Source organism: Pelmatolapia mariae, linkage group LG13 (assembly GCF_036321145.2).
Source record: "Pelmatolapia mariae isolate MD_Pm_ZW linkage group LG13, Pm_UMD_F_2, whole genome shotgun sequence".
NCBI lineage: Eukaryota > Metazoa > Chordata > Actinopteri > Cichliformes > Cichlidae > Pelmatolapia > Pelmatolapia mariae.
Window position 1 is genome coordinate 6,320,633 of NC_086238.1, and position 26,196 is coordinate 6,346,828.

At 38.5% G+C, this 26,196-nt stretch overlaps 1 protein-coding gene across 1 annotated transcript in view; it reads left to right on the plus strand.

Annotated features, from left to right (window-relative positions):
• Positions 1 to 26,196, plus strand: part of chrm3a (cholinergic receptor, muscarinic 3a) — a 78,865-nt gene that overhangs the window by 24,425 nt on the left and 28,244 nt on the right. Inside the window, exon 2 of the mRNA XM_063491370.1 lies at positions 522 to 636. The gene's annotated coding sequence lies outside the window, so the exon portion shown is untranslated. The remainder of the gene's footprint in view (positions 1 to 521; positions 637 to 26,196) is intronic.

Here is a 26,196-nt window from a genome sequence, read left to right on the forward strand (position 1 = left end):
TTAGCCTCTGGCTAGATCCAGTTATGTACAGCAAGCAACTCTACTAGACCAAGACTATATAAGGCATGAACACTTCCCTAGACATGAAGACATGCCATTCTTCCCTTTGACAGATATTATCCAGTGGGGAATGGTAGCCACACGATTTGAGTAGATCCTTGATTGTAACATATTGCATAAATAAAACATAAAGAAATATTTTAGCATTGCAGGGGATGTCAAGCTATTTTGGAGGGCAATATGAGCTATTTGGCTGCGTTATATGTTTAGCTACAGAATAAAGACATTTGGCTTTATTTTTAAAGCTGAAATGTTTAATTTCCGGAGAGAAATACTGGTCATTTTTGACCGAACTGAAATTAATATTACAGACTATCCACCTGTTAATGATTGACCTTCAGATGAAATGCTACAAGACGTGCTATACGTGTTTCACTTCCTAATTTGGACACGTGTGTTTTTAACACATTATCTTGTTTCCTGTCCTTATTTCTGCCCCCTGCTCCCTGTCTGCCTTCCAGACGCCATGATCCGGCTGGAGGAGGATAATCGTGCACCCCCAGTACACAGCATGGACACCAAAAGGCACTCTGCTGAAAGGTGACCTCCAGGAATTTCACCTCCACAAATTATTTGGTGAGTTAAAAGTGAGAGAATCTCCTGTTGGCCCATGACACCATCTTCCCCCCGTGTTAGCTGACCTGCTGCTTAACGCAAAAGTTTGTTTTAGACATTTAAATGAAGTCCTCTAAAACAGAAGACATAAAAAAATTGTACAGTTTCATATTTACTACCTTTTTAGGAAAAAAGCTCAGCATGGATTTATGGGGTTTTTTGTTGATTTTTTTCTAGCACCATAAAGCGCTGATTGAATGAGCTATGCTTAAAATTGTTCCTTTTGGTCTGCAAAAAAGGTTTAAGTGCAAAAAAAAGTCATTTCCCAATTAAAATTGTATATTTTTCTTTTATGACTAAATCTGTTTTTTCTTTTAGTATCATTTAGAAAAAGAGACACAATGCAGGTTGTATTAGTGTGTGTGAGCACTCCTCCTGCAGCTCTTTTCTCCCCCTGACTGTTTTAAGCCCTTCTGAGCAAATGAGCATAGCCATATGGCTTATACTTATTCTTTTGGCAGCCCTCTACTCAACCCATTTCACCAGTGGTCTCACTTCCTGTGTGAACTTATTATACAGTTAGGTCTATAATTTGTTGAACAGAGACAGAATTTTTGTAGTTTTGCCTCTGTACACTAGTGTTTAGCTGTTAGCTTTAATTCAGGGGGTTTTACAAAAAAGACCTGCATTCACTGTTTATTCATTAGAGCCACTTTATGCATAGTCTCCTGTTTTTAGAGGCTCAAAACTAACTAACACACACAAAACTAACTGTCACTATGCTTTGGGTCATTATCACTATTTGCACTGTGAAGTGCTGTCGGATCAGTTTTGCAACATTTGTCTGAATCTGAGGAGAGAGTATAGCCCTCTACACTCCAAGATTCATCCTGCTGCTTCTATCAATAGTAACAGCATCAATAAACACTAGTGACCCGCTTCCACTGGCAGCCATACATGCCCATGCCATAACATTGCCTCGATTATGTTTGACAGATATTGTGGTATTGGTATTGTGGTGGTAACTTTGGATCACAAGCAGTTTGTGTCTTCCTCGATCTCTTCCCTTCATTCTGGTACAAGTTAATCTGCCCAGAGATTTCTTTTCAGAAATGGCTTTCTTGTTCTTGAGTATAACCAGTGGTTTGCTCCTTGTTGTAAACTCTGTATTTACATTCAGGAAGGTGCCTCTTTATTGCTCACTCTGACAAGGACATTCCTACTTCCCCTGGAGTTCCCCTTCCCTTTGACTTAATTAGATGTTGTAAATTTGTTTTACTTAACCATAAAAATAATTCTGTTATTTTCTACTATAGTTGCCTTCTTTGGTTTTTTGGGCTTTTTGGTATTGCAGAGTTGGCCAGTGCGTTCATTCTTTTTAAGAATTTACCAAGTTATTGATTTGGCTATGCCTAAAATTTTTGGTATTTATCTGATTTGTTTAAATTTGTTGTTGTTTTTTTTCTTTCAGCCTAATGAAGGCCTTCCTCACTTGCACCAACATCTACTTGGGGCTCATATTTAAAATTGTAGTGATAAAATATAAAAGGCAATTCTGAAAATGGGCCACTATGTATACATTTTTTTCCAATTCCTAAACAGCTGCAGAAGTTTTGTAAAACCTCTTGAATTAAAGCTGGAAGGTTGCACTTCAATCACATCTCAGTCGTTTGATTTAAAACCCATGTGTGGTGGTGTACAGAGGCTCATAGCCAACTATGAGAATACAGTTACAGTACCATGCTGATGGTAGAATTTAGTTCGAAGCATCATTTCCACAAAGTACAGCCCCCCACAGCTGCTACTTGAGTTCTTATTTTCTAGTTTATCAAAAGTGTCACCTCTTGTAGATTTTAGTTAAAAGAAATCATGTGTGCAGATGACTTCTCATGAGGTAAAGGGGTATAATGAAGTGGTAGCAGAACTCTTTCTTCCAGTCGATTAAAACAGCATGATCCGGTATTATCCTACAAGCCTGCCTGGGAAGGCTCTGATTAGTCCTGCCTGAGGAGCTACATTAATATGAGTCTAACAGCCATGGATAAAACTGACTTTAATTCCTCAACAGTTAATAAAAATGCAGTTAAAACCTCTTGAATAAAAGCTGAAAGTCGTCACTTCGATCACATCTGGATTGTGCGATTTAAAGTCAACTGTTGTGGCGTACAAAGGCAGAACTACAAAAACTGAGTCTTTCCTGAGTAAATTATTATTCATGCACTCAGCTAATTCAATCTGAAAAGACCTGTGATTGGCTGAAGTCTCCTGTCACAACCTAGACCTTCTAAAACCTGAAAGCAGATCCCATGTTCTTTCTCAGACCAACTCCATTGCAATACAATATAAGGTCATAATGAATTTTTTGTCACGGTCTGGCAGGCAGACCGTGGGGAATGATGGAGATAGGACCCAAACGCTGGACTTAGTGGAATGAGCAGTGCATTTATTTACAGTGGGGGTAAATGTACACCACACAATAATTCTCCAGAGTGCTCCCTTGACTCCCGTGACGTGTCTTCCCCTAAGTGCTGATATCCTGTGCTCTCTGCCCCTGTGCCTACGCACACCCCGTGCGTCCTGCAGTCCTGTGTTCCGCTCTCCTCCTGAGGAAAAACAACAGATGCAGCCGTTATGGCACCAACTCCAGCAGGCATACACTAAACAGCTCTTTAAACACTGACATGAAGTCTAACTCAACGATCCTGCGCCGGAGGAAGCCCCATCGCTCTGTTATGTAGCTCCCCCGACTAGCCTGATCAGAAGCAGGTGTGTGAGAACCTGGGCGTGACCGGCAGCTGGCAGGGCCACACCCATCAGGCCTGCAGGTGGCTGTCCTTCGTCCTCCAGCCACACCCGCAGACACACCCGCACACATACACCCACCAGCATGGAACACCAGAGCACAGTGCAGAAAACATACATCCAATACAATAACAACAATAATAATAATAATAATAATAATAATACTAGAGGTCCACACTGCTCACGGACCCCAAATCCCTGGAGCTGGGTCCGTGACATTTTTAAATCCTAGTAACACCAAATTATATTACCAACCAGTTACTAACAATCATGCAATTCATTAAAACATTTAAACTTACCAGCTTTGTTGCTAAATGTTTTCAGCTGCTGATTAAAACACAGTTGGTGCTTGTTAATAGGATCAATATATTTTTGGTTTTGGCATTTTTATGGGCTATTATAACGACTATGACAAGATGATTATTCAAAATATTTATCCAAATTTGAAAAAATATATCTAATCGTTGAAATCTCTGTAGACCACTAAATTTAAACTACCCGTGTAAAAATGATGGTGAGGTGCGCTTGATCTTAATTTAGATGCACAATCAAGGCACTTTGCTTTTGTGAAGGCCCATGTAGGGTAGCAGTCCTCAGTGGCAGTTGCTCAACATCTGTAAGTTATTATCTGCAAAAACAAAATATCAGCACACACAAGACAGTAAAAAATAATCAGCTGTAATAATAATGACATTTGGCAGATGACAACAACCACAATGCAAAAACACAAATGCTGCTACCAATACTTAGATGTACAATAATAAATGTGATGCTTAATAATGTGTAATGTGAATAGGCAGTATTGCTTGGGACAAGCAGTATGCGTGTGATTTAATTGGATCAAGATTTGCTTTTAAAAAAAGAACCTCAAAAATGTTGTTAAAGGCAAAGTACAAGTGTCACAAAGAGGGCGACAGGCTGTCACTTGACAAACGAAATGAGTATTTGTGTTGGATTCATAAGTGGAGAGGCTGGTATTTCGGTTGTGTGGTCTCAAGTTACATTAATGATAATTATTTCTGTTATTTATTCTTTGCTAATAGCAAAAACTTCTGCAAAAAAAATGCTAAGGAAGTAGCATTTTAGGTAGGTCGTATAATAATCAGCTCGTTCGGTCTGCATGTTGAAGTATCAGTAGTGCGAGATATTGATCCCCAAGTTGCTCCTGGTGTGTGTGTGTGTCACAATAAAAAGTGCTGTATAAAAGTGTAAACAGGGGTTGTAGTCGAAAGCCTATTGCTCAGAGTAAAAAAAATGCTATATAAGTACCAGTTCCTTTATCATCAGTGTATTATTTTAACTATGTATGTGCTGCTTTATCTATTCACTGAATTCAAACTGGTGATAAAACCTTTGAATTACAGTAGCTTGTGACCTGACATTAGAAAAGAGCTTGAGTAAGTCTTGTTGTTTTGTAAATAAAGACAATAAATTAAAAAAAAAAAACTATGATAAAAAAAACTATAAAAGTATTGAAGTCCAACCCCTGAGTATAAATTACATAGGGATGATAGGTTGTGATAATATTATCTATTTGGTGCATAGTGCTGCAGAACTTTTTCTGATAAAATATAACCTCAGCTTCTCCTGAAAAGTTTGCATCAAATGATGTAGCCTTGGGTGAGGTTGACTCTTAATGGAAATCTGGTCTCTCACTGAACCAATGATTGATATCAGACTTGCATTCATTTGACAGTAGATACCTCAGGCTATAATCCATGCAATCGCTATAAGTGAAATAAACACACACAAAAAACACCCCAAAAAACATTAAAATCAAGCAAACATTAAAAAAAAAAGTCATTAATTGGCCAAAGGCAAGGCTCATTTATCACTAATGAAATGGTGCATGCATGCAGTGTAAATGCTATGAAGAGTTCAGTGGGTTTACAGTGGGTTTGTCACCAAGCAGCACATCTGTGAGGGTGGTTCCAACAGCAAATGTGGTTAAAAGCACTCAAGCACTGGATAGGATTCAGTCAGCGTGCATTTAATTTGGGTTTGGAGTAACAGGAGGCATGGACGTGGTTATACAAGAGATATGGACAAACACATTTGTGAATGTGTAGGAAGGCACAGATAAACCATTTCTGTCACCTCATTTCTTAGAATATCATTACCTGTCTACAGTAATGTGTTTGTCTCAGTTTGTTTCATTTCATCCATCTCAGCCATTTGTCTCTTTGTTACATTTTATTGGACATGCACAATCTTTGGTGGCAGATTGTAATCACTATGGTTTAAAGTGCTTTGAGTTTTGTTTATCCAAAACTAATAATTTAAAAGGTCACTGGGGATTTAAAAAAAAAAAAACACAGCTTCATTGAAATTCAAGAAAGCTTCAGATATGTACCCTATACTAACTGGTCACCTGACAAAATCAGTTTTCTAGAAAAAGAATTTACAAAAGTTGGATTTCTTCATTTTTTTTTAAATTTTATTTGCACTCAATGTCCTTTGTCATAAGACCTGAGCAGTAATTATTGCTTCACCAATATATGCTCTACAAGAAATCCTTAAGATAAATGACAAAACATATTAAATAATTAATTCATAATAAATTAATTATTTGGTTATTTCTGTTTGTTGTATAACATATGTCAATTATCTGTACGAAAATGTACCATTGATTCCATTTTTGAAGCCACACTATATATATTTATTTAGTTTCTGGCGTAATCTATCCACCATGTGTTGTTGCATATCCTAACTTGATCTGGGGAACTGATGAAGCATTTGTGAGAACAAAAGGTGAATTATAGTTAGGGAAACCATTCCATTGGGACTTCATTAGCTAGTGGGCTCTGTACTATAATACTTCAAACATTATAAAAACCTATTTGGTATTCAGCTGCAGTTCTCAGGGGCTCGTATTCGCAATTAAAGAATAATCTCTCACTAAGTTAAGAGTTAGGAAATCTCTAATAAATACACACACACACACACACTCTCTCTCTCTCTCTCACACACACACACACACACACACACACACACACACACACACACACACACACACACACACACACTTGTGCTAAGCTCTGTCCACACAAAGATTTGATGATACTTGGCGACAGTAGGATTAGGGCATTTTGAAACACTGTACTGATTGTTGTTTTCACTTTGCTTAAAAACTCTTTATCTCTGGCAAATGGGATGCCCATTTTTCATTAACAGTGTATCTGTGTATATAAATGCAAATGATGCCATCCAAGTGGATGGAATTCAATTTAAATAATGATCCGATACATTTCAAAGCGCTGTTTTTGAAATTGGCTCTCTTGGGACCGGACAGCTTGGAAAGGACCGCCAGCATTTTTGTCCCCAACACTGAAAGTCAAATACCAATCACATCACTTGAGAAGTACAATAACTCTGCTAAATCATGTTGCAACAGAAGCATGGAAACTACTTTTTAAATTTCTACTATTTACCTGTCACTTTGTATATATGCACTGGAATACTTACTCTGCATTTTTATGTTCAATTCAAATTTCAGTTGTATTTATACAGGGCCAAATCACAACAACAGTCGCCTCAAGGCGCTTTATATTGTAAGGTAGACCCTACAATAATACATACAGAGAAAAACCCAACAATCATATGACCCCCTATGAGCAAGCACTTTGGCAACAGTGGGAAGGAAAAACTCCCTTTTAACAGGAAGAAACCTCCGGCAGAACCAGGCTCTGGGAGGGGCAGCCATCTGCAGCGACTGGTAGCGGAGAGCGAAGGAAGAGCCAGAGAGAGGTCTATTAACGCATAGTGAGTGAGAAAGGTGACTGAAAAAGATGTTATTATTAGTTAATCAGAACGTATTAAACCAGACCACAATATAGTAAAAACAAAAAAGCAAACAAATAAATCCCAACACATATTTGGGTTATATGTGTTGTCTGCTTTAGAGGACACTGAGATGGAGTGTCCCTGCTGGTATGAGGTGAAGCCCCAGGGGACAGATTAAAGAAGCTGGCATGGTACATAAGCAAAGGCTTAGAGGTGCATGTTCAGACTGAGTGTATCATTCCCAGTTAAGTGTACTACAGCAGAGTGATTGGCTTTTTTTTGGATGCATGTGATGTTTTTTTTTTTTTATCTCCTATTGTGTTTATTTCCTAACCCTAACCCAGTAACTCATCCACTGAGGTTTTAGTCAATTATGGCACCTAGCATGATGCACGTAATGAGTCCTTTTTGGTTTCCAGCCATATTGCATAACCCTTTAGCCAAGTCCCATTCCTGCACTTTACCACTTCATTCACTGATTGCTTTGTCCAAAGGCAGCTTTGGCTCCAATTACTGCCTCTTTCTGTCAATATGTTTGCCCCACAGAGATTTGTGTTTTCAGTGTAGTGTTTTTTTCTATTTCAAAAAGATCTCAAGTCTTATGCCTTCACTAATCTTATAAACCTGTTTAGAAGTTGTTTGGCTAGTTATTATGCTTTTCAGGCACTTTTTCCATTAGATAAAAATATTTCATTATCACCTTCTTGTTACCCTAAGCCTTATATTACTTGCCTTGCAGCTATACTCTCGCTCAGTACATTTGATGGAGGTACAGTAGTGTGCAAAAAGTCTCGAGCCACCTCTTATTTCTTTGCCTTCTGGCTTCCAAATAGCCAGATATTCTTGTGTTGTCTTTCAAAGTTTTTCTTTAGACATCGGGTGCTTTTTCAGTTAATTTCTATTCAGTTCTTGTACCTGACCTTTTTCAGAAGAATGCTGTTTTTAACTGTTTTTGTTGAGCCACTTCTCAGTGGTCATTAAGAACACACAACACCGTCCATTCGAGTATAAAAAAAAGACACATAACTCAAGATATGGACCAGTGGTGAGTCTGCACGTAACATGCAGCATTTTTTACTGAGAGTATAAAATGTGTTCTAAAATACAAAGAGCATTCTCAAAGATGAAATTGGCATATTTCAGCATGGTGTATATTGGCAAGTGGAGAACAAAAGAAGGACCGGGCCTAGAAACTAGAACTTTCTGTAGCAGGTGAACAGTATTTGAAAGTTATGTCCTTCATAAAAAAAATACAAAAGACCTGCCACAGGACCTAAGAGATCAATCTGAGCCCTCCATTGATCGATCAACTGTTAGCCAAAGCCTCCAAGGAAATGGTCTCAGTGCAAGGATGACTGTCAAGAACTCATTCTTCAGAAAGGGAAACTGAGAGAAAATTCCAAGGAGGGCCAATTGACACAAGAAGTGGACTGGAAATCAGTGGCAATGGATCTTATGGAGTAATGAATCCAACTTAGAAATTTTTGTTCAAACCTTTGTACAGTGGAGGTGAGGAGAGAGATACAACAGTGAGTGTCTACAGCCATCTGTAAAACACAGTGGAAGCTCTGTAATGGTTTTGGCTGAATTTCAGCCAGTGGTGTTGGGAATCATTTCAAGATACCAGGAATGATTAACACAGAAAAATACAGTCATATTTTAAACCAACGGGCAATACCATCTGGAAAGCATCTGACTGGCAACAGCTTCATTTATCAGCTTGACAATGATACTAAACACACTGTCATTGCAGTAAATCAAGACTGGATAAAAAAACACACACAATCAAACACTATCTGTCATGGACTGGCCTCCCAAGAGCCTGGACCTAAACATTATCTAGGAAATTTAAGGATAATTTTGACTGAGAAAGGAAAAAAGGGCAGCCAACATCCAAAGAAGAGTGTCCTTCAAGAAGTATGAAGTTTAATACAAAGTGTCACAGCTGTCCTCACAGTTTTCCTTTGCAATACCCACCAGCTTTCTGTGAAAGACTGAGCTATTTTATGTGCGTCTTTAACTTTTTGAAAAATGTTTCTTATCTCCTGTACTGCTGACTAGACTAGAAAAGGAAACATACCAAAACGACACTTTTATCTTAACAATCTTGAACTTTAGTGTGGAAAAAATGTCCCTTGCATGCTCCTAGTATTTAGTCAGCTGTAGTTATTTGTTACTGCAGCACATTTAGTTTGTAATAAAATAATGGATATAATATATTAAAAAGTCTGAGGGTCAGTTTTGAGAAGGTTTTCAGCAGTATTTAAATACCTTTTTGTGAGGTATATAAGTTTTGGTTAATTGACAGCAGCACAGCTGTCCTCTTTTCTTTTGCCATATCCACCCACTCTTTTTTCTGCCCATTCTGTCCAAGTTAAAATTAAAGGGGAAACAGTACAAGTAATATCAAACTGAATGAAACTCGAGAAATTTTTTATATGGTGATTTCTTTTTCAGAAACTCCTTTTTTCCCTTGTTCTCTTTACACAAAGCTTAAAGCCTTTATTATTCTTCCTATTTCAGTTGCCAGAGAACACAGACTCCCGTACCTACTGGAGACAGTGTCCAGATGTATCTCTCTATCATTTCTCCTGTGGCATAAGTATATTTTTATGCTGGGTTTTTGAGTTGTGCCGTTCTTCAGTCAACAAGTCATTCTGTAGGCAGTGAATGCATTGACAGTACCAATGCTTTAACACACATTTGAAATATTTAATAGACCCTGTACACTGTAACCTTTCAGTAGACACTCCAGGAATTTTAATAGATACCTTCTACATACTGGCCTTTTGTAAGCTATAGTGTCTGTATAGCTTGAACATATTAAAAAAAACCCCAAAGAAACAAAAAACAAAAAAAACAAAAACCAACTTCAAACTTCTTTTAGTATGAACTTTTTACAGGTTGCAGGTTACCTTGCAGTTGGCTCTAAGATACCTGGTATATTGTTTAGCTTGCTTACATAAAAACATAGTTTAATTTTATTGTAAGTTGTCATTTTAAAATTCTTTTTGTAGTCCCAGTTCTGAAATACACACAAAGCAACCATTTTAAAAGCAGTTTAAAGGGAAGAAACGGGCACTTGTACTGGGTGAGAATTACTTCATTCACATTGGAAGTGTTGTTTTAACAGTAAAAACTACTGAGTGGAACAGGGCAATACAGTTTGTTGATGCACACTGCCGAAATGTATTTGGGAGACGAAAAAGGTGAGTTTCTGGGTTTCAATGAGATTTTCCTTCTTAATCAATTTGGATTATTTTTTCTAACCAAGTGTTTAGCTTCATTAATATCAGAGGTCAAAGTGGGATCTGACAGATAGGTGAATCCAATCCAATGTAGCAGTGCAGCGTGCAGAAAATATTAACCTTACCTAAGCTTTAAATTTCCCGGTTACCAAATGTAAGTTAGCTGTCAATACCTTTGAAAATAATCTCTCATCTTCCTCTTTTGTCTTTCATATTTTTCTTTCTGTCTTTGTGAGTGAACTTGTCACACTTGTCATTGGTACACAGGCTGCATTTCTATCTTGTAAACTGCACAGAAACCATTTGTGTTTAGTGTTAAGCTGTTTGAAACATTTGAAACATTACCTGGCAATTGTAATTTACAGATGCTACGCAGAACCCTGAACTAGATGTTCTAAAATTCCATTACCACAATTTTATTGGCATCTGCAGCATGAACACACCACAGTGATGAAAATAAAATAAAGGATGTGTTGATGGTATCGTATAAGCCCAGCTGTGGGATGACATTATTTTCTTAGTACTGAGTAAGCTTCTCCGTGACGTCAGCTGGAAGCAACACCAGACTGCAACATAAGAGAGATTAACTCACTTGACAATATTATGCATTACACTTTCTCTCCTGATTCCCTAATTATAGTGATGGTCTTTACAGATGCTGTGCCTGCTGTGCTGTGTACCGTATGTGACCTGGCGATGTATGTTTGATCATGTCTTAGATTTCTGCTGCTAGATCAGTACAACTGCCAAGTAAGCATAAGTATTATTACCAGCAACACAACAGCATGGAATCACACCTACTTCAACAACCTGACCTTTTGGTTGGTTATTCAACCATGTCAGTCCAGATATTTTTCATCTCCCAGCATGTTCTCATCCCAGGGTGACAAATACTGCTATTTTGTCATATGCTGCTGGTATCAGAGAGATATGCACATGGTGTCCATTTGTGTTGGTGCCTTGAAACACTGGCAATGTAAGACGCCAAGGATAATGATCATCTTCGAGCGAGCAAGTCCAAATTAGGAGGCTGTAGCAGCGGCAGTGAAGTAAGTCACAGGTTTGTCATCTAGGACACTTGTGGTTCATGCCGTGTTTTTGAGCTTTATGTTTCTCACTAGGCTGTCTAGGCAGTAAAATCTACAAATATGGGACTTCGGATCATTAAAAGTGCAAAAATGCAGCTTTTTAAATGGGATGCAAAGGAGTCTTTTGCCAAGATCTCTTTGTGACAGTTTTGGAGTGAAACTCCCTGTTGCCTTAAACCAGGCACCAGCAACTTTGATAACAACAGTGTTTGACTGAATGTGAATGGAAATGGGCTGCTGTGTGTGAGCTTCACATAAATTAAAAAAGTAGGATCCATAACTTATATTTGTGCTTGAGTTTATATTTCTTTGTAATCCACTTATCTTCATAACTTTTTTGGCAAAAACAGAAGGAAAAAACTGAGCAGGTTTCAAACAGCAATGTTTCTTATCTGTCCAAATATGAACTTCAAGCATCTCTGAAATTACTAATTAAAGATAAATAGAATTGTCAAAATGAGCACTTTTTCTCTTTTGAACTTGTGTCTTAGGAGTTTAGTTATTTGGTTTACACAACCCCTTAGGAATGTTTCCTCTTCTCATCAGTGATAGAAATCTAGGTATGCATTGTAGCGCCATGGTGATGAATCAGTAAACCTTACCCTGTTTCCTTCCCGGCTTTGTATCATTATGATGAGGAATTATTTCATCTTCCACATTATCTAAGCCACCGATAGATGGAAAAAGGTGAAACTTCTGAGCAAAATATTTTGAGTGCCAATTTTTATTATGTCTCCCACACATTTTTATTACGTGTGTGACAGCCATGGTATGTCTGGAAGTTCATATTTCCCAATGTTTTAAAAAAAAGTCACTTAAATAAAGAAATAATCTGATTTTAGGGGTCAGAGGTCATGGTCACTACTGCCTCACAAAAAATTTGTCACTTCATAATTTTTATGAAGTGACAAGGTCAAAGGTCAACTTTATTGTGACATAATATTCTGCAGGAACATTGTCTGACCATTATTAAATGTCATAACTGAGGAACAGAAGGGGAGGTTGACTAGCTGGCAGAACATAGCACTGCTATTGTCAAAGGTTTCAAAGAGAAATCCAAACCAAACACAAGGAGTGCCATCTGTTTGTCATTTAAGTCTCAGAGTCAAAGCCGATATAGCACCTTCATCATTTGAAGGTGCCATACCAGCCTGTTCATTGTTCTGTTCAGCTGTTAAGGAAATTCAGCTTTGATTTTGCTTAGTTTGCTCTTGGTATTTTTGAGTTGAGCAGAGGTCAGAAAATAAAATGCATATTCTGCAAATCTAAAAAACCCAGCACTGTTTTCATTTGGAACTTCCTAACTTTTTCCTTGGATTGAATTTTTCTGTTTCTGTTCCCCTTACACTCTCTTTATTTCTGTTTTGCCAGGCCATCCATTTTATAAAGGGTATCATTAACAATCTATTTCTGTTTTATGCATTTTGTGCGGTATAATTCTCAGTATCGGAATTGCTGCCGCACCAAATTATGACTTCTGTTTGATAATGATCTGCCTATAGAACACCTCTGTGCTGCTCTAAGCTGAAATTTACCATCTGTTGAAAACTCACAGGGACAAAAGCACATTAAAAAAACGTTTAATTCCCCTTTTTCCTTGACAGGACAGAAGCTAAGAATCTTTTTATTTTATGTGATGAGGGCACATTGTCACCTTTAACTTTAAAGTTGTTATTCTCTATGTTTTTATACCACTAAAACATCCAATTCCTTGTGTGCTTTTCTTTTATCCTCCATTTATCTATTCACTTTCTGATGCTAACGTTTGATTTGTTTCCAACTTCAGCCTCACTTGGAACCAAACCTCTCTTCCATTTTTAGGGGTCAAGGTGTCTGAAGATCTGAATTGATGATTCTGGCTTTAATTAGTATAGCCTGTTTTAGTGATATCAGCAATTCTTTACAGGCTATGCTAATCTGTGCCAGAATCAGCAATGCAATTGGGACGGATGCATTTCTCCATGACGTACATTTAGGCCATTTATTGTACTGCTCTCATTCTCTTAGTTTCTCTTTTTTATTTATTGCTGGTTTTGAGTCAATGCTTTGAAATATAACAGAGCAAAAAAAAAAAAAAAAAAGCTCCTTGAGAGGGATGGATACTGGCAAATGCCTTCAGTCAAGGGGCATATCTGCTGATAAGATTTAATTTGTAATAAGCCGAATGAAAAAGAAAATACTGTTTGGCCTATATGTCATATGTGCTGAAATGTGGCCTTTGCTGTGATCCATTGGGCAACAAGTTGATGAGTGTAAATGTCAAAGATTGTGTCAGTATCTCAACCTTCTTATTGGAAAAGGAGGTTCACTGGTGTGAAAAAGTACAGATAACACTAACTCCAGTAGCTGCTTCGTTGTGCTGATGTTTTTTCCATTAACCTTGTATGTTAGAGGTGCCTTACCTGCGGTCACTTAATTTAACAAAATGTCTGCCCTTTAAAAAAGCCATTATCCCTGCAGAGTCTCAATTGACCTCTATAATGATAAATGTATAATGCTATATCTATTTTTGAATACATACTTGGAGAAAACAGTATCTGGAAAGATTTGATAGCATTTATCTGCAATATCACTGTCTGTTTTTTTCATTTTCATTTTAAATTATTTGTACTAATCATTTCAAAGTTACAGTCATTCATTTATGTAAAGCTCTCTTAAGGTCCCACCACAACATTACAGTCTGGAGTTTGGCTGAGCTATTCTAAATCTTTCATTAGCCATTCTGTTGTGGTGTGCTTGGGATCATTGTCCTGTTGCATGACATGAAGCAGGACTGTGATCAGGACTATCAAGTTCTATCCAGGTGCAAAGCAAGCCCACACCATCATCCCTCCACCACTGTGCTTGACAGTTGGTGTGAGGTGAGATGATTGTGCTGTGTTTAGATTTTGACAAATGTGAGCCACATTGTGGCCAAACATTTCCTCTTTGAACTTTCCTAAGGACATTGTTCTAAAAGTCTTGGGACTCATTCAGATGTAAATTGGCAAACCTAAGTTGTGCTGCTATATTGATTTTAGATAGAAGAAGCTTTCTCCTGGCAACTCTTCCAAGCAACTCATACTTATTGAGTCTTTTTCTAAGTGTACTGTTGTGAAGTGTAATGTTTGCCTTGCTAACTGAGGCCTGTAGAGTCTAAAATGTAGCTTTTGGAGTTTTTGCATTTTCTCTGACCATTGCACGTTCTAACCTTGAGGTGAATTTTCTGCAATCTCTACTCATGGGAAGGTTATGGCATTGTTTTCACATACATCCGAATGCTCCAGACCAGAAAACTGCCAAAACCTTTTGGTTTTATTGAGGTTGTCACACTTGCTGAAAGACAGTTAATCAATTGCATTTGATTTACAGGACCTGTCTACTAGTTATCCTACTAGTACCTAAGGTGTACTGGATTTTTGACTGCAAAAACTTTCTTTTTTCACATCACTGTGTAATCCTGTCTTCATATCAAGCCCTTCTTCAGTACTAGTTTTGGCTTGTATCTTCTCACTTGAGCAGTATATATAAACTTAACAGTTACTGCTCTGTACTGTATTCTAGTTCATAATGTCACTGATGCAGTTTGACATTTCTAAACTGTATTCAAATACCAATCACTTGCACAGGAAAGGGTACATGTTTATAGTAGGTAAAATGTGGAAAACAGTGATCAACAACAATGTCTATGCTCACAAGCAATGCAATGTCCCGTGACATATTTCAAGACCAAACAGAATAGCTGCTTATAGTATTTTTCTGTCCTTGCCTCCTTGTGGAAAAAAAATTCCCTTCATGTCAATTTTCTGCCACAGGGGTAGAGCATATTGCACATTCCAGTAACAGTGGCATACAGGTAAACTGCCTGTAAATCAGGTCTCTGAGGAACTGCCATTCTGCAGTGGCCTTTGATTGTCAGGGGAGCAAATGGCACCAGCATCTGCAGGCACTTGGATCTCACCCTGATGAAAAATGCACACACAGACAGAGAAACGTTCAGATAAACACACGAGCACAGGCACTTACGCACATACACACTGAGTGCAACTGGCCTCACACTAACCCTCCAGCCCCCTTTGTTTTGACTGGCTCTGAGCAGGAATATCAATCCACCTGTGTTGGCTTCACTTTGAAGCAGCTGAGAAAGGAAATCTGCTCTCATTAACATAATCACCCCTAGAGTTTTTCTCATGTACGACCTATTAGGCTTAATGTTTTAAGTAATTTGCCATTACTCATTATTTAGCTTTCGTGAGGGACATGATTAAGTTCCACAGTTTTTCCCTCTGTCTCTCGCACACACAATTTAATCTGAAATTTGCTACATGCTTGAGACTCAGGGTGATTGATCTTGGTAAATTAGTCTACTGCCCACTGTGTCATGTTATCTACATCTATGTTGATGAATCATCTGTCTTTCTGGCTCACAGCAATTAACTTGCATGTTTAACTTTCCATCCATCTTGTCAAGCTGTGTTTAAAACCTTAATGCAACTCTTTAAAGTGACTTGCAAAGCTTTGATTTTACAGAAACACAGTGGTTGCATTACTCCCGTCCCTTGCATGAATATGTACCTTACAAAGTTAATGCTTCCAGCTATCCATTCCCCTGCCAGGCAGTTATCCATCATTTCTGAAGTGGATAAAATGCTCTAAATTTTCTGGGTAATTGTGTGTGACATTAAAAAAAATCTATACATTTTTTAACACCACACATTCATCTTTAACTCGAGAAAATCTAATTTGGATTTGTATTTAATGAATATAAATATTGGCTTATTTACAGATTCAGCGTAACTCAATAGCTTGCATATTCAGGTTAGTATTTTTAAAAAAATGGTGTCTCTTTAAACTTGTTGATAAAATCCCAGTTAAATTTTCTCCATCATCAGGGCGAGTCAAAAGAGTAAAATGCTGGGGCCCATGAGGTCACCTCTCCACAGTTTTATACACCAGAGCACCAGGCCCCTCCATTTAGTAAAGTAATTCAACTCATTACCTCTCTCTCCAAACTGTATGCATGGAAAGTGTTATGCCTGAGCTCCCATAGGCTCTTAAGCTGCCTTGGTTTATGAGGCACCCGCTAGTGTGTGGGTGCACAAGCGATTGCACACGCTGTGTCTCTCCCCATGTCTCCAAACATTGATAAAGCAACAGAGGGAGAATTTCTCTATTTTGCCTGAAGCTAAATAAATAAATAAACTATAATGCATGTCCAATTTTCACTTTTCATTTGCAAAGAATTTTGTAAGTAATTGGAATTCCAGTAATTTGACAGTGCGAGAGAGAAAATAAACTTGAGTTAGTGAAGACGGATGGGCTGGGTTCTGCAGTATGCAACGTATTTTATCCTGCTGTATTTGTATGTTTTTTCCTTGTTTTTATTGTTATTTTGTTAAAAAATTATTAAATTAGGATCTACAAGGATTCTCTGTGCTGATCCTGACAAATAAATTCCACAAATGGGGTCCCGAACCTGGAACCCTGCAGCCACATGGGACTCTTTTCCCCACTTGCAGCAACTCCCTGTGGCTTTGTCAAGAAAAAAAACGAGATTAATATTAAGATAGAAATCATCAATATGTTTTTTTATATATGATTTTATATTTGTCTTTGCTGAAAGTGATGCTTTACATTTGCCAATTATAAAAATATGTTGCTTATAAACCTTTTTTTTATGTTATTGTTAATCACAACACAATAAATGAATTAGCAGAGGAAAATGGAAACTTTAAAAGCGCCTGAATAGATTTGCTGTCATCGCCATCACTGCTGGGTTACTGGTATGCTTGATCTGTGGCTAGACTAGAAACTGGCTTTTTAAATGCTTAATTATTCATGAAAATCATCTACTTGGAATATTTATTTGCAAAAACACACGGCTCAAGTATAGCTGTACATATTTCTTCCTTTTTATTTAGATCTATTAGTGATGTTAATGGGTTCATTACAGCTCCATACACATTTTTCAGGTCAAAAATAGCTCAACTGGCTCTTTTCATGCTAAATGTCGCCAGCCCCTGTCCATGATTGTTTCATATCTTTTGAAAATAGGTTGTCTGATAGGATTTATTGTTTGTTACTCTTATAAAGGTTCGATTTTCTTTATCTTATGCCATAATAAATTTGTGGTTGGTTATAATTAAACAGTCCACATAATAATCCAGAAACTAATCAACATAGTCAGTAATAACAATAATTGCTATAATTGTTATGTCAACAACCAGTTGTGAAAACTAAGCACGTCTTTTCTCCTTATGTTTGTTGGCCAATAATCTCTTTAATGCTTTAATAGTTTCAGTCGCATTGTGCTGTCATCATTCTGACTTTGTTTATGTGAACGACAGAAGGTGGGTGCGGGACAAGGGCACTTGCCAGCTTTTTGACCAGCTTTAAACAGTGTGACTTTAATTGACCTTCACTCCCTATGTACAGTCTCTTGTTCAGTTCTTAGGAACATTCAGGCACGGCTGCTCCTTGTCTATCAGCTGAGATAACTGCCAGTGTGATTTGTGCGGTGCAGTAATGCTCACAGCCATTTCCCTTGCGAATTATTGGAGCCAAGAATACCACCCTGTCATGGAATTAATGACACTTCGTTGATTCAACCCATTCCCCATAGGCAGTAAAAAAGAAAAAAAATCTCTCTCTTTCCTGAGGGTCCTATGTTAGTCACAGATTTCTTTAGCTTAATTCTTTTAGTTTAAAATTTTCTCTGGGGACATAGCTAACAGAGCTCCACCAATATATTAACCTTAACAGACCTCAAATCAAGAGTCTACTCAGCATTAGAATTGTCGGCAAGTGCTTCCCCGCTTTATTTGCAAAAGCTAACGTTGTGTTAAAGTGGATTTTTATGCCCAGTCAAACACATCTGCTTTTCAGCATTTCACTTCTCACCCAGTGAGACTGAGGTCAGTTCAAGCTGGATGGGGTCTGAATATTCATGATCAGTTTAAAGTACTGTTGCGATGAAAAAAAAAGAGAAGAAGAACAAAACCCTTATACTGCCAGAATTCTGCTAATTTAATATGATTTGATTTGAAATCTAAGATGTAAACAGTAGTATGGATTACTTCTCATTCTAACCTCAAGATATTTCCTCCAATTATCATCATGCTTCACCAGCTCTTGGTGTCACTCTCTCTCTCTCTATCTGAGCTCATTACTGTTTCCTCTCTGTTTTTTTCCTCCTTCCTGCCTATACAGAGCGTACGGCACACCCTGTTTAGTCAGAAATAACCCTAAGGATGCACGTGCATCAACACTCACAAATTCACATGGCTGGCAGATGGCACAGAAAGCCTTCCATCAGCATTATAGGCCTAGGAAGTGTGCTTTTGCTCAGCATCCAATAAGGACATGGAATCCTGCAGTTTAATGCTGATGTGGAGGCTGTTGAGAGGAAAGAGTCCTCAAATGGATGCAAGCTGATAAAGTGGAGATCCAGTGGAGACTGTTGAGTAGCATGCAGTTCATCTATAAAGTTGCTAAGTTACCAAAATCATTGGCTGGAGTATGAGAGATTTACCCTGAATGAACCCTAAATAGATTTTCTTCACCCCTGTGACCTTTATGATTAGTCCTTCTATGCATACTGTGAGAGGATATGATTGCACAGGTCTCATGGAGCTATAAAATGTAAAGGAAAAAAGATTTTGCATGTTACAGCTGATGCTATTTTCCACACTGGTGATTTGTTTTTCATAAAATTTGACCGTATTATCAGTGTAGTAACAGTGTTCCACCACACTGAAAATATGCTACGTTATGCTTCCCCTTAAGCACATCTCTGAAAGAAATATTAGAAGACATTGTATTATTGCTTTTTTTATGTTATGTATATAAAAAAAATAATAGTTATGAAACTTGAGTAAAAATAAATAGACAAATTGTATTTTATTTTCTAAAGACAGTTTCAGAAAAAATAGAAGCCTAGTCTGTCGAGGAAGGATGAAAATTAGATTTGTAACTGAGACTGATGAGTCACTTCTCACAGCTCAGAAACTTGCTGGACCGCTCATCTGCTGAGTTTCCCTGTTTTTTTTGGCCCTTTAGGAAATGAAAACCTTGTTGATAATGTGATCTTCTTTGCAAAACAGGTCAGAGTTTTCCTTAATTTCCTTAAGCTTAATTTGTTGACCTTTTGCACTTTTTATCTGCAGTGATAAATAGCGTGTTGGTCTTTTCAAGTGTAAGTGAAAGTGAAAAGTCCTTCCTTGCTGGTACGTACTTTAAAAAGAATTCATTATAGCTCAGCAGAAGACTTTGCCTTACAATGATATGTTCACTTTAGTGAAGCCTGCAATATCAAAAGTAAATTCCCTGGCAAAATGCAATCAGTCTAACTTATTATCAGTGAAACAACCTGCACAGCTAACAGCCTAATGGATTTCTGTCATGATTTCTTGGTTGCACTGGTTTGCTGTGCATTTACCCTGCTTTCCCTGCAATGTGTCACTCCACAAAATTGAACACAATAAGCCTGAAAAACTCCTTTTCAGCAAGATCTGCAGCGGTGAATAGCGCGTAGCTGATGCTGCAGCTGCACCTCCGCCGACACAAAAGCAGAGACAATGAGCTTTGATCTGATGTGAATTCTGATAGGTCTGTGTGTAGCCATTGTCACAGACACCTCCTAGTGACATGATGTTAATGACTTGACTAGGACAACGTAATGCAAAGGGCAGTGCCTTAGAGCGCCCACTGAACCATGCTTACAAATTTGTGTTTAGGAAAACACAGAGATAGGCATGAATACTTCTCAGTATTTAACACTCAGGCTGTGCTGATTTACTTAATAGTAATTCATATGTACAGCATATGATATTTCTCTAATGAAACCCAGATTAATTTACAGTGATAGGAGAGTCACAAGTACTAAAAAGTTTTCCCCAGAAGTGCAAACTAACTTTTACATTATTATCATATCAAAATGTCTGAAATCAGATGCACTTATCCTAACATGCTCCCAATATAGGTACGTCTTTTGTTCTACTGTGATGGACCACACTTAAACTGTCAGAGTAACTACAGAGAAGTACAAACATACAAAACAAAAAAGTCATTAAAAGCTGTGATATTTCACTAGTCTCTGCAGAAATGGAAGAGTAACAGGCACAGACAGAATGGGGTTGGTTGGTGGAAAAGCAGGGGGGCAGATCAAGAGAGAACTGAGGATGAGAGATTGAGATTGGTGACGGTAAAAGAAAGAGACACTGAAAGCGAAAACGGAAGAGTATATAAAGGAAGTGTGGGTTCATTGGAAGACAGCTAAGAGGGGGGAAAATGAGAACGTGGTATTGCTGGAAGAGATGCAGCTGTCCTCTGTCCAAGTGACTGTTGCAGAGACAGACTAATTGATAAAGTATGCATAGTTAATAAAATCTACAGCCATCTGTCTTTGAGTTATTGTCATTTTGTGACAAAAGCACTGAGACATGGTGGGTGAACAATGACACTAAAAATGGAATTCTATTTAGCAACTGCGGTTCTGACAGAATTAATTGGACTCGAGCAGATAGTTGCAGCTCGATAGTTTGACGTGCCTGTTTCAGTTACACAGTAACAGCCTCGCTTCTTTCTCTCCCCCCTTCTTGAGGGTTGATCCTCTATATCTTACACAGCCTGTAAAACTGTATTACTACCAAAATTCAAATGGGATTCAAACATCAACAAATCTGACCTGTTAGCTTGTTGTTGGCTTACCTTGTGTCTTGTGATTGTTTAAGTATTTGATCTTGATCTGATTGTTTAAGCAAACAGCGGTGGATTGGTCTTTTGCAATCTTTAATAAGCATTTTTCACAGTGTTTAGCAACATAGATTTTGATTTTTACTGTTTATTATTTTATCACTCTCACAGGAATGCAACAGAAGCCACATTTTTACTCTGTCTGGGTGGTCAGAGCTTGGCATAGTTCAGATATGAGTAAGCCAAGAAGACATCTTTCACAGCAAACTGAGGTTTGCTACGAGCAGTAAATGGCTCTGTTGTGTGCACACGCTCTGATCCTTTACATAGCAAAGTCACTCAGTGTGCTAACACAATCACAACACCAGGACACCAGTGTAACCGATACCTGACCTAGTAGCCAAAAATAGCTTGCCATTTGTTTGTTAGCAAACTTAATACAGATCGCATGTGCTGTGTAATATCACCGAATTCAATTCCAAAGTGGGCAAGAGGAGGAGAAGGCTATAAAATATGCCCTTATTCTCCCAGGCCGGCCGGAAATCTGACTTCCAAATGGCTCCATGGATAATTTAAGGTTTGCAGCAATAAATGTGTCACTTGGGAGTATTTCATTAGTCGAGGTGCTTGGGTTATAAAATGCTTACTTGATTCTGTTGTCTCACCTCCCACAGCCAGAACTCTATTTCATCCCTCGTATGAAACGTTATCTAAGCCTGTCCTCGACACCTTAAATACATGTTCACCTCACACTGATTTTATTATACTAAATGTGCAAAAAGCCTTACATAGCAACCACCAGCTGACAAACGGTGATAGCCTCTGATAGTCAGCATGAAAGAGTCATAATATAACCTGTATAATGGTCTTAAGTTGTATTCTCCTAAATACAAGGCATGGAGTCTACTGACTCTCTGTAGCTCTGCCTGGGATGACTGCTGAGTTCTCAAAGGAAGTCTAGCTGTCTTAATGGATTTTCTCTTTCATAAAAGTAGCTTCTGTCTAGTGCTTTAGAAAGGTCTCAGTCTGAATTTGAAGTTATAGCATACTGTGAAGGCTGGCTCACTTTTAGGGAAGTCCTGCCTTGTTCTAGCTGAGTGACTGGGAGTGCTGAAACGTGACGCATAGTGTTGTGGTGTTCACTACTTAGCTGTCACTCCCAGGAAGGTACCCTGCATGCCCAAGTCTTGAAGACAGTTAAAAAGTTTTCTGTCACAGAAGTGTCTGCAGGTAGACGGTTGTATCACTGCGCTGCTTGTAAGTGTGTCTCCTGATTAAACAGCTCCCTGTGTTCGGAAAGGATGCTCTTAGGTTTATTGGCATATGCCTCCTCTGATAGATGCCAGTGGTAGCTACAGTTGGAAAGCTTCATGCCTGTCATTTTTCATTTATATTGTCTCTTCTGCCTGTTGTGGTTTATTCTCAGAGGATTACAGAACGAGGCTCGCTTGATGCATATACTTTATGCTGTAAATTGTAACTGACAAAGCGATTTAGACAGATTATGAAGTATGCCATATACATGTACTTGTCTCATTAAATTAGAGCTTTTGCTACATTTTAAAAGGCTGTCAGCTGTCACTGTTTTAATCAGTATACTCAGTCATAACTGTCAAGATTTATAATAAGTGATTTTTATTTTGAAGTGCTTGCCAAAGCCTCTGTAATGTCACGCAAATCTTCGCCATGCATTTTGATGTGGATCACTTGTCATTCACTTCAGGTGGCAGGGGTTTATAGACTACTGAAATGAACACCTTCTCTTGCTAATGAGCCCACAAAAGACAGGGTAATTCTGGGTATCGTCCCCTGTTGTGCAATTAGGCTTAAAGTCTGAAAATAATAAGCTATTGTAATGACTAATTATTTTTCACCATATTTGTATGTGCAAATGTGTGCCACAATTTCTCACTTACTGGCTGGTTGGCTCTGTGGACTCTGTATTTTCTCAGTTCAACCTTTCTGAATCTGTTTTTGAGCATAAACATGACGACAGAGCTGGTGATTTTTTTTTTTTTTTTGTCACTGCTGTTTTTCTTTATCCTCAGCACTTCAAAGACATCACCTCTTTACACCAATGGAGACGACTTTTCTTTCTCTTCTAATGATTTTCTTTTTCTAAAGATATTTTGAATGACTCTGAATGACAGGTTTAAAATGAGTTTCAGGGATAATGATGAAGTAAAAGTTGAAGGCAAAACTCTGTTGCTTGAAGACGTGAGACTCACAGTTCTATTATTCAGGTTCTGTCTCCTTCATTATTTTGAACGAAAAAGAAAAGAGCATTCCTTTTAATAAATCCAGAAGTCAGGGACATTCATTATGACACATCTTAGGAGCTGTTCTGCTACATCTCAAGGATATTTTAAAGGAAACTGCTGATGTTTGACAAAGGGTCGGCTATCAGAACATGCTTATGCTCACAAACTGATAGATAATGATTTTCAGTGAAAGAAATTACCGGATCGCGTTATAGTGGTGGGAGGTTTATTGAAGTGACAGCTTGCTAAGGCCAATTGCAGTACTGACAAGATATTTATTGTTAGACAGCCCCCAAGTAGTCAACAGTATGACATCATGAAAACCCATGTAATATTGACTTAGTGTCAATGGCCAATGTTTCAGGATTTCCATTACATTCAGCAGATAATGGATAACTGACATCAGAGCTGAGATTTCCTGTTGTGCTTCTTGGTCATTGTGGGCTTAAAATGGGCTGAAAATAAATGCAACCCTAAATAAGCCTGCCCTGCAGGAGTAGTTGATCGCAGATGTACAGTGGCTTGCAAAAGTATTCGGCCCCCTTGAACTTTTCCACATTTTGTCACATTACAGCCACAAACATGAATCATACATGATTCCAAACATTTTTTACAAATAAATAACTGAAAAGTGGGGTGTGCGTAATTATTCAGCCCCCTGAGTCAATACTTTATAGAACCACCTTTTGCTGCAATTACAGCTGCCAGTCTTTAAGGGTTTGTCTCTACCAGCTTTGCACATCTAGAGACTGAAATCCTTGCCCATTCTTCAGTCAGATTAGATGGACAGCGTTTGTGAACAGCAGTTTTCAGATCTTGCCACAGATTCTCGATTGGGTTTAGATCTGGACTTTGACTGGGCCATTCTAACACATGGATATGTTTTGTTTTAAACCATTCCATTGTTGCCCTGGCTTTATGTTTAGGGTCGTTGTCCTGCTGGAAGGTGAACCTCCGCCCCAGTCTCAAGTCTTTTGCAGACTCCAAGAGGTTTTCTTCCAAGATTGCCCTGTATTTGGCTCCATCCATCTTCCCATCAGCTCTGACCAGCTTCCTTGTCCCTGCTGAAGAGAAGGGACAGCAGGGTGGTGGTGCTGCCACCACCATATTTGACAGTGGGGATGGTGTGTTCAGAGTGATGTGCAGTGTGAGTTTTCCGCCACACATAGCGTTTTGCATTTTGGCCAAAAAGTCCCATTTTGGTCTCATCTGACCAGAGCACCTTCTTCCACATGTTTGCTGTGTCCCCACATGGCTTGTGGCAAACTGCAAACGGGACTTCTTATGGTTTTCTGTTAACAATGGCTTTCTTCTTGCCACTCTTCCATAAAGGCCAACTTTGTGCAGTGCACGACTAATAGTTGTCCTATGGACAGATTCCCCCACCTGAGCTGTAGATCTCTGCAGCTCGTCCAGAGTCACCATGGGCCTCTTGGCTGCATTTCTGATCAGCGCTCTCCTTGTTCGGCCTGTGAGTTTAGGTGGACGGCCTTGTCTTGGTGGTTTACAGTTCTGCCATACTCCTTCCATTTCTGAATGATCGCTTGAACAGTGCTCCGTGGGATGTTCAAGGCTTAGGAAATCTTTTTGCAGCCTAAGCCTGCTTTAAATTTCTCAATAACTTTATCCCTGACCTGTCTGGTGTGTTCTTTGGACTTCATGGTGTTGTTGCTCCCAATATTCTCTGAGGCCATCACAGAGCAGCTGTATTTGTACTGACATTAGATTACACACAGATGCACTCTATTTAGTCATTAGCACTCATCAGGCAATGTCTATGGGCAACTGACTGCACTCAGACCAAAGGGGGCTGAATAATTACGCACACCCCACTTTGCAGTTATTTATTTGTAAAAAATGTTTGGAATCATGTATGATTTTTGTTCCACTTCTCACGTGTATACCACTTTGTATTGGTCTTTCACGTGGAATTCCAATAAAATTGATTCATGTTTGTGGCTGTAATGTGACAAAATGTGGGAAAGTTCAAGGGGGCCGAATATTTTTGCAAGCCACTGTATTGCAGCACAGGGTCAGTTAGTCCGTCCATGATCATTTCAAGATCATTTATTCTATTATTACACACCGTTGTTCTTCTTAAAACTCGTAGACGTTTCAAAGGCTTTGAGGATGAGGACTAATCTGTATGTGTGCCAAATATAAAAATGTTTTGGATAACTGTGTTAGCAGGAATCACTGTATTGTAAACTTTCCCAAATTGCCTAAAGAGCAGGATAGAGCTGCTACACAGAGGATGTGCTATTTTGAGCTGTAAATCCAAAGAAGGTAATACATATATTGTTAAACAAATGACAGGAAAAGCAATGATCTTAGGGTAGCAGTTGTTGCTGCCCCTCAATCTGGGAAGTCTGTCAACCTACAGTAAGAAAGATAATTCACAACTGGAAAAAAGGGGGAAGACAGTCGCCAATCGTCCCAGGAGTGAACTAAAGCTACAGCAATTAAAGTGACCTTCACAGTTCTATGTGTGCACTAGAGTAAAGTCAGTCCTTATTAAGACAGGAAAGGCTTGACTGACAAGACTCCTGGGACAATGTCCTTTGGACAGATGGGACCAAAGTGGAGATATTTGATCAGAATACAGACGTAGCAAACAAAAACCAAACTCAGCATCTCAGCACAAAGACCTCATAGCAACTGTCAAGTGCAGTGATTTGAATCAGAATCAGAATACTTTATTAATCCCGAAGGAAATTAGTGATTAGT